This window comes from Alligator sinensis, unplaced genomic scaffold (assembly GCF_000455745.1).
Source record: "Alligator sinensis unplaced genomic scaffold, ASM45574v1 scaffold991_1, whole genome shotgun sequence".
In the NCBI taxonomy this organism is placed as follows: domain Eukaryota; kingdom Metazoa; phylum Chordata; order Crocodylia; family Alligatoridae; genus Alligator; species Alligator sinensis.
The window spans coordinates 480,072-488,725 of NW_005842335.1; the positions used below are offsets into that span (position 1 = coordinate 480,072).

Genomic DNA, 8,654 nt, shown 5'->3' on the forward strand with positions numbered 1-8,654 from the left:
GCCCACGTGGCTGGGGTGGAGGAAGAGCTTAAATTTGATGAGGTGGGAGGAAGTCAGGCATCCAAAGGCACGCCACTCGCCACTACCACACACACGCGCTCTTCTGCCTTGTGGGTCGCTGCCAGCCGCTTTGCAAACAGAGCAGTAGCATTGCCTCGTTTACCTTGGGTCTGATGCATATAGTTTGCAGTAAGTGTGGTGTGGAGGGAAGGAGGGCAAGTGAGGATCTTTGTTGAGAGGGAAGGGAGGAGTTCGGCCACTGTTAAAACCAAAACGTAGATGCTTAAAGGGACTGGGTCTGTGGCACAAAGGGCCCACTAGACCCCAGAGAACTTGGATGATAGACACTCTTTACAGAATACAGCTTTGTAAAACGTCCAGTCTCCGCTCTGCTGTTGGTTTCACCACGAACATTGCAAGCAGCCTGCTGGAGTGGAGCGACCACAGCCAAATCTGCGCCTCTTACTGCCACATAACTCTTGAAAGAGGCAGAGAAATTCAACCCCCAGGTGTAGCAGCTGTACTGCTGGGCATCCTCGAATCATTTTTATGGGTCATCTTCATATGAACAATCATGTATTTTCTATTTCTCTACTGATACTAGGCCTGCTTCCTCTCCTGTTGTCATGAATCGGTGCTCCGTCACTCAGTGTGAGCAAGCTCAGGCTCTGAGTAATTCTGGTGCTATTTGAATAGCTTTATTCCTGTCTTTTGAAAACCAAAACTCTGGATAGTATTCTCCCCACCCCAAAATAACTTGCTTGATGCTGCAAAATATCAATAAGCTTAATCATGTGATATAATAAGAAAAAGCACAACTCCTTGCCTCCTTCCGCTCCCTGCTGCGTGTACAAGTTTACGTGCGTTTTTTCCCACGTGCCATTGTCTAATTGCAGGGGCGCTCCTGTAATTCCAGTGGTGGGACGCGGATCTGACTGCTCCTGCTCGGATGTAGTTTTCAATGTAAAGCTACCGTGTCTCTGCTGGTTTGACTGCCTGTCCTTTCTCCTATCCTTGCTGGCCTGGATGGAGATTACTGATGATTCTGGCTTTGAAAGATGGTTGCTTTTATCCTCTTGCTTGACTCTATTAAAAAACCACATGATGCTACGGATGCTGTTGGTTTTTTTGTGCCAATGAATGGTTATAAATTGTCTCTGTCTAGAGGCCCAATGTATTCTGTATCTGAAAATATTTAAACATCCTCTGACTGGCTGTTGTCTGTATAGAACTGCAATGTGCTTTGGGCACTGTTTTTGCTTCAACCTTTGCTTCTTTGTTACACAAATAATCACTCTGATTTGATTTGTACTTGCTGGGTATCTACTTGGCTCCAAGCCCAGAGAACTCCTAGGGAGGCTGGCGCTGCCTACCAAAATAGGAAGAACTGTTACAGACAAACACAATATTGGTAGGGTGATGATTAGCTGCTATTTAGAGTTGCGCTAGGAAGCGTTTCTACAACTCCAACAATTTGCTTCAACAACATGCATCTGCCTGAATCAGTTGCAAGGGGACTCTCTGAATTTAGTTTTCCCTTTAATGGGTAGAAACATCAAATAAAATGCAGCCCATGCAGAGTTATGCAAGAGCAGTACAGTAGCAGTACTACTGTACCTGGAATGAGAGGAATCGCTATTAATAGACCTTTTTCTCTGCTCCCAAGCAACAGAGGCATCTCCTTGGAAAATCTGACTCCGCTCCCCCATACCAACTACCCAATGAAGGGTAGAGTACAGCAGTGGTATTTGATTCACCAGAATAGTCATAGAGTGGAGATCTGACACTATTCAAATAGATTCAGGTGACTTCAAACTGGTGCAGCCTCCCTGAATACTCCTGCAAGTGCCAACAGTGTCCTGGCATGAGGTGCATAGTGCCATACTGCTAGACAGGATGGGATTGCATTGCCTGGGGGGACAGACAACCTGGAATTCATCCCATCAGCCAGTAGGGAGGTTGAAGGAGGGCTGGGGGCTTAGGACACGGTGAGATGGGACCAAGGTGATCAGACTATTGGAGCTCATCATTTCTAGAGGGACAGATTTGCAGGTGAATACTCACATGATGTATGCCGCCTGAGGAGGGTCAAGATTTAGGCTGCCAAATTTACCCTTGGTAGCCCTGCTTCTGGGCCCAGGGTTTAGTCTGCTCCTTGGTAGTGTCTGTTGCAGAAGACTTGTCTACATGGAGGAAGGTTAATCTGAATTAATTCTGGAAGTGGATTAGTTAAAGGTCATAAAATTCCTGCATAGACACTCTTATTCCAAGTTAAAGTCGCCTTAATTCAATTTACCTGACAATACTTGACTACACCTTAAATTACCTAAAGTGCAACTTTTGTGAGTGTCCGTCTATAGATAAGCCCTTTAGCTCAGCTTCAGGGTTGTGATTTTTTAAACTCTTCTTTTTTTTCTTTTATTTCTTCCCCTATCCCCTCTTGGGATTTCTTCCCCTCCCCTGCCAGCCTCTTGCTCTGAGCACCGCGTGGTGGAGATACAACTCTAATGCCAGTACCTTTCAAATGATAGTGGCTGGATTATTTGAAGTCATTGACTTCAGCTTCTGCACCCAAGACTGACTTAACACCTTGTTATCCTTTAGCAAGCATTACAACAAGCTTCAGTCAAAAATGTCACATAGCTGTAGTATTTTACTACTGTTATCTCCTGCATTTTTCACAGTATGATTTTTCAGGTCCTGCAAAAGAAAACCACCTGAGATAGGGACTATGGGAAGGCCTTCTGGTTCCAGGAAATGAAGAGTGTAGGTGTTCTTCATCAGACAAAAGCAAGACATGGCGCTGTCCTGTACTGTAAGTAATAAAAGATTTGGCTTCTGCAGAAGAAGGACACAAGATGGTATCAGAGGAAATGGTGCAACAGCCCTGGAAATTTGTCCTCTGTCCCCACAACAGGGACAGGATGGAAAGTGGGGCTGTGGGTTTCCTGTGTTGCTGCAGCAGAGGAGAAAGGGCCAACACTTTGAAACAGCTTAAATCTACATGAAGGTTACATCCATTACATCCTGAGGTCCCTTCAGAGACGGTTAAGAAAGGACTAGTTAGTGTCATAAGGCTTTGGGGGGGGTTGCTTGTTTAAATTTATTTGCACATAGATTGAAAGACTCTCAAAACCCATTTCACACAGACCACCAAACAGCTGCCATGCAGCGCCAACCTTGGGTCCCATCAATATGGGCTGCATTTGAACAGGCAATCGAGAAAAATGTGGTTTAGTGCTTCTTTACTAATCCCCCACAAGCCATCCAGTCCCATTACCTTCCAGTCTCCTTAATTTCTCATCATTATATTCTGGTTAAAGTCTGTCAGGATGCATTAAAATAAGAGGCAGTCTGAGTTCAAGATGATAAAAAGGACTTGTCCCCGTGTAATAAATGCCCTTGCTTTTAGTGAACTAAGACATAAAATGCCAGCTAAAAGCAGGCAGCTACAATCTTTCTTGGTTTAGCTCTGTTGAAATCAATTATGCCAGGGATGAATTTGACCTGAAGTGCTCTTAGAAGTGCTTTTCTGAGGTACTTAACCTCTGGAAAAGTTAAAGTTTCTGCTCAGATGTGAATTCTCTGTTTGTAGTTCCTTTTCCCGATCATTTATTTCCAGCCAGAAATCTAGCTTCACAGGACAATCCCGTGCCCAACGCCGCCCCCCGCCCCGATCTGAATTCAGTAACACATTCTGTGTCTGCAAATGGACGAGCAGTCCCACAACAGAGCAGTGCGTTCCCTCAGGGTTTGTGTTACTGGAGGGTCCCCATGGGTGTCTTTACTGCACAGTAGAGCTAATTACTGTACAGTGAGCATCTGCATCTATGTGAGCAGATGCTTATTGTGCAGTAACTGGCTCTAATCACGAGTACATTTGTTATCTGCAAATGTAAGTAGCAAATTTACTCATGATTAGTAACTGAGCAGTAGTGCACATGCAGACCCCCTGACCGGGAGCAAATGTGCTGCTGGGCAGCAGGGAACAGGAGATTGCTCCCTACCCCTGGGGGCTGCCAGCTGCCGGGGTGCAGGAACAATGTCCCCTTGCCCCTGCAGCAGGGAGCTCCTAGCCCCTGCTGCACGATCACGGTGCCAGTGCTGGGAGATCCTTATGTCCCGGTGCTGGCCCTGTGATCCCAAAGCTAGCGCTGGGAGAGAAGGGTCTCCCAGCCCCGGTCCCCTGATTAATAAGGATGTCCCAGCCTGGGTCTTGCAACTGGAGGATTCAGGCTGGAAGATGAGGATCTTCCAGCCCCTGTTCCCAGATTGCAGAGCAGGGGCTGGGAGCTCCCTGTTGGTGGGGGCTGGGGAGCCTGTTCCCTGCCCAGCTCCATGATGGCAGAGGGCAAGCTCTCTAGCCCCTGCCCCATGGTAGTAGAGCAGGGGCTGGGAACTGTCCTGGTCAGGCGCAGGTCCCAACCCCATGCCCCGATCAAGCAATTGAGGCGCAGGGCTTGGAAAGAGCTGCAGGTGTGGGGCAGGTCCCAGCTCCTTGCCCCATCCACAAGTGGGGCAGCTAGCAGTAAGCCCTCAGCTGGGTGGGGAATCCCAGCCCAGTCAGATGTCTCAGCCCCTGCCAGGAAACAGCTGTCTCCTGAATCCCTGCTCCCTGCCAGTCCCTGGGCTAGCACCCACGGGGAGCCTAGAGCTCCCTCCAGCTGCTGCAGGGGGCCAGTGCAGGGCTGGTGGGTGGGAGTGGGAGCAGACTGCTGCCATGAGCAGCAAATTGCTCCTGGGACCCTGCATGTGTAGACGCCTGCCTGGGTCAGTTTACTTTAGAGTAAATTACTCTAGACTAAACTGATCCTGCATTATTTGCATGTGTAGACATGCTCCATGAGTCGCACACATTAAGGCCTACCCATTTCAAGGTGCCTTTGAGTAACTTGAACTATTTTGAGTCCCTCCTGCTACCCTAAGGGTGAGGGAGGAGATGATCAATTATCCCCATTAGAAAATACAGCAAGTGGGAGATATAAATATAGAGTAAGTAGAACTTATTTTATGGTAAGCTGTTTCCCTGGCACACCTGCAACTGCCTCGTTAGCCACTCCAGATATGAGCGCCAGACTGAAATACTTTTACTGTGACAATTCTGGCTGCTAGTCCAGCAAGGCCTGGTTTTGTTGGCACAGAGAAATTGTCTTATTTATTCCTTCCTTCCTTCTGCCTTGTATTTCAGTGCTTCTCATCAGACCATTGAGGTGAGAGCTTCCAGTCTGAGCAGCTCTAGTATTTCTACAGTAGTGGTGCTCAACATTTTTAGACTCAAGGCACCCCCCTGGAAAATACCGGCTCTTAGTTTTCACTCATTTTTTTGACTGTGGGAAAACAGCAATTTTTCTATTGCAAAGAAATCAGAAAGACCGCAACAGGTCAGAATGTTTTTAACACTGCATTTTTATTTGAAATCTCTGTGTTTACCATGTGAATCATGTTTTTGCACCTAATAGTACTAACACTGTATGGCACCCTTGGATCTCAAGGCACCTTGGTTGAGAATCGCTGTTCTACAGCATATCCCAGCTGTTAAAAAACCCAAACGTATTGGCAGCAAGTTGCCCTTTGTACTCACACAGTTATGTGTATCTCTGTGTCATCCTAGGTGTTTTCCTTAATATGTCAACATAGTAGAAGTGTGTGAGGAAACCACAAACACTCAATGATTTTTTAAAGCACTAATTTTTAACTGAGCGCCCCTGTAATTTAAAAAAAAATTTGCCCAATTGACAGCTGGGACACTATGGAGCAACTAATGATAAAACATCTGTAATAACCATATGCTATGCTGGTCTCTCCTTCCATGATATGTGTTACTACCATCTAGCAAAAAAGACATCTCAGACCTCATCAATTCTGCATTATGGGAGTTAGCCTCTCCTGACCAAGAGCAAACTGCAGTAATTACATCTTTAAAGCGGAAAGAATTACATAGCAGCCTGCAAAAGCTATACACCTGGATTGGGGCTGCCTGAAAAAAAACACACCAAAATTTGACATGCACAGGCCTGTTACTCTGGTGTGCGCACCTGAAAGATTGCAGGTACGGCAGCAAGAGAACGGGGCTCGTTCCTAGAGGCAAAGGGGGGGCCCAGGGCAGAGCCCTGCGCTCTGATGAGGTTGTGTGTCTTCCATCATCTCTTTGCTGCGCCTGCTGCTTCCTCTATTCCACCCTCTCGAGAGATGTCACGGGTCCAATAAAAGTTACCACGAAAAAACAAAACAATCCCAGTCTGGTTCTTAAAAGTTACCCTGATTTTGAACAATGCCTGTGAAATTTGTTTCAAGGTCATCACTTGAAAAACTATTGATTGAAAGATATGGAAATGTGAACATTTGCTTTTTCTCACAAGAAATGCTGGCAAGATGTCACAAAAGATCCAAATTCTTTCAGAAAAGAAATCACCTGGAATGAAATTAAAAAGTACCTGTTGTCTCCCCGCCCAACAGACACACGATTTTACAATTTTGGACTGAATGTTGAACATGTGATAATTTCATGGGTTAGTGCCAGGGTGTATACACAAAAAGGAGAAACAGGGCATGGTCTCTGGTGCTGGCAGCGGCTCAAGTAGCTGCTGCACAGAGATGCCCTCCATCATACTGATGCTCTGCCTCTCAGCTGTGCCTAAGCAGATTCTGGCCCTGCTTACATAAGGCTATTTCCACTTCTAGAGGCAGAGATACATATTTGAGTTTAGAGGCATAGGAAGTAAAGGCTGAAAATAACCTCCCGTGGCATTTGTGAAAGCTGCTAAGTCACCCCATGGTTTGGGAGGGAGGACACAAAGCAGGCAGATACTGTCTCTTTAACCAGTGCTTCCTCAAGCCTTCCTCATTTCACCCTCGTTCCAGTCCACTTCTAAGTGCAGGCAGACAAATGAGGTTAGCAAGGGAATCATTCTCCATTCAGTTTGGGAAAAGATGGTGAGAGCAGCCTTGGCAGAGTGGAGCTTTGCTCGCCGTCTGCTTCACACACCGACGCAGGATCCCTCTTTCCTCTCCCTCCATCTCTCTCTCTCTCTGATTTGATAGATATAGGACAAATCCCTGTGCCGTGTGGATTAAATAGTGTTGCTAGCCAGAATGTGCATGTGCACATGTCTGCAAGTGCACATGCAGGAGCGGGGGTGGGAAGGTAGAAGTGAGAGGATGCTAAAGGCTTATACTGAACCCTCAAAGGAAATGCAGACGCTCCATGAAATGTCTCATCTTAGAAGCACAGCATACAAAAGCGTTCTCTAGGAAAGCACCAGCGGCAGCTGGATCACTTGAGGCAGCACACAAACGGAAAGCTTGCTGCGCCATCGTGCAGTGATGCAAGACGGATAAAGGTGAAACTGAGAGCACGTGGAGGGCGAGACGGTGCCCGTGAGATAACTCGGGTCTGGGTAATGTGGGCAATGCAGTTCCACTTAACTCTAGTGTGAGCTGCCTGCTTTTCTGCTAGTTTTGGGGCCATTTCATGTGACATTGTTGGCTCCATATTTATCATCCCTTCCTCCCTGATTTACCTTTATCTTTCATTTTCACCAAGATCCACTTAACTCTTTCTATCTGGCATTCTGTAGGCAGGTTTCCACTTCTCCAGCCTCGCTGGTTTAGACGGCTCCTTTGACATGTTATTAAAGAACCAGATTCTGTGGGGATATGCCTATTCTGATGAGTCAAATAAGGGCCTCTTAGTCATAGCCACTTAAACCCTCGTAATGAAATATACGTTGCAACAGATTTAACCATCTAACCTAGCGGTTCTTAACCTTTTTAGATGTAAGACCCCCTCAAAAAATGCCAGCTTTTAGTTCTAACCAGTTTTTTTTACTACAGAAAATAGAGTATTTTTTCTGTTGCAAAGAGATCAGAATGTTTTTACCACTATAGATTCCCATTTGAAATCTCTGGGTTTATCTTGCAAATCATGTCTGCCACTGCACCCCGGTTGAGAATCACTGTCCTGACCCAGCAAAATCTAAACATGTCAGGATGAATTTAATACCAGGAACATCTGTCAGGCTTGCAGTACTGTTACACTGAATAGCATTTTGCCTTTTGCAACACTTGGGTGAAAGGGTCTTTAATTGCTTCCAGCAGAAATCCCTTTGATAATCCAGGGGTTTAGAGCTAAGTCATGAAAAATGTTAGCCTGAGCAGAAACCCAGTGTAATAAATCTTCAATCTGGGAGAATCTTTTAAAACCACATTTCAAAATAAGCACACACAAAAAAAGGTAAAAGATGTTTTGACTTCTTGCATGATGCTAGGCTCAGAAAACCCTGTGTTGAATGTAGGCGTACTTACCAGTAATCACGGTTACTAATTCCCTCTGCAGGAGAAAATGCTTGACTGTGCTTACGTACTTGTGATCAGGTTGCCCTCCAGTGGTTGGATTGCAAAGTAAAAAAAAATCTAGTGTAAGCAGGAATTGCAGCCAAGAACCTGCTAAAATATCATTAAACCGTGGCAAGGTCAAGCATTAAAATATAAGTAATGCCAGATTTAGGGAACCCCATACAACTTTAATTTGGCTCCCTTGTACCTGTGCACTGTGATACAGTTTTTAACGACATGATCGCGCAATATTGTTTCCATAGGGCCCCTGGTTCATTCAGTGCACAGGATGGACAGGGATCAATTAATGAGCAGGTATT

At 45.8% G+C, this 8,654-nt stretch overlaps 1 long non-coding RNA gene across 1 annotated transcript; it reads left to right on the forward strand.

Moving 5' to 3' along the window:
- Window positions 1-6: 6 nt before the first annotated feature.
- LOC112551099 lies at window positions 7-6,241 on the forward strand. Its single transcript, XR_003095256.1, has 3 exons — window positions 7-2,815; window positions 5,189-5,381; window positions 5,834-6,241. It is a non-coding gene; the product is annotated as an uncharacterized LOC112551099 (long non-coding RNA).
- The last annotated feature ends 2,413 nt before the right edge of the window (window positions 6,242-8,654 follow it).